Source organism: Lipotes vexillifer, unplaced genomic scaffold, assembly GCF_000442215.2.
Source record: "Lipotes vexillifer unplaced genomic scaffold, Lipotes_vexillifer_v1.1 scaffold575, whole genome shotgun sequence".
Taxonomy (NCBI): Eukaryota; Metazoa; Chordata; class Mammalia; order Artiodactyla; family Lipotidae; genus Lipotes; species Lipotes vexillifer.
The window spans coordinates 3,868,406-3,869,215 of record NW_006780198.1 but is presented as its reverse complement, the minus strand read 5'-3'; the positions used below and the strand labels follow the sequence as shown (position 1 = coordinate 3,869,215).

General features: G+C 65.9%; 1 protein-coding gene across 1 annotated transcript in view; it reads right to left on the bottom strand.

The window, feature by feature from the left end:
- Window positions 1-810, bottom strand: part of PIK3CD (phosphatidylinositol-4,5-bisphosphate 3-kinase catalytic subunit delta) — a 13,233-nt gene that overhangs the window by 7,210 nt on the left and 5,213 nt on the right. The window lies entirely within an intron of this gene.

Genomic DNA, 810 nt, shown 5'->3' with positions numbered 1-810 from the left:
GGCTCACCCCCCCCCCCCCCCCCAGGTGCTTGAAGGTGGTCCGGAAAAGGGAGGGCTGGCTGCCTGAGGGGGAGGTGTGGTCCTGGCGGGGAAGGGGAGGGTAGCGTGGGCTGTGCTCCCCACCGACTGCGGGACCCTGGGGCGTGTTGGCTCCCTGCTCTGGGCCTCAGTTTCCCCATCGGGGCTCGGGAACTCCAGGGGCCCTTCTAACTTAAGCACCCAAGGGTGCCCCCGCTGCTCAGAATGGCGTGAGCCCCTGTAGGCAGGGAAGGACTTAATGCCGCCTGCACATCTCGCCCTGCCTCCTCATGGCCCGGCCAGAAAGCTGCCCCATCCAGCCCTCCAGGATTCATCCACGGGAGCCCACACCTGCCCTGCTTGTGAAATTACCCCAACCAAACACTGCTCCCCAAAGAGCCCCGACCTCCTTGGACCCGGGTTTCCCGTCCTGCAAATGGGTAGAGAAAACCTGCACCTCACAGGGCCGTCCTGAGGCCAGAGGAGGTGGGCGTGTGAACGACCCAGAGGTGGCCGTGGCCTTGGCCCTGGCCCAGCTGGAGCGGCTCCCCTTCTGCGCCTGTCACCTCCCAGGCTCTGCGGTTCCTCCATCCCTGGGCTGGGCTCTGGCCCCACCACCTCCACCAAAGTCAATACCCAGAACTCGCTGGGCCCGGTTTCTCCGAACTGTCCTCTCTGGCCAGCCGGCCTGCTCCCCTCCCCCCTTCCTGTTTTGAAGCAGCTCATCACCACCCCCGGCAGGGATGCTGGGTAATGTGGTCAGGTGGCTTTCGTGTGACACCCCCCCCCCCC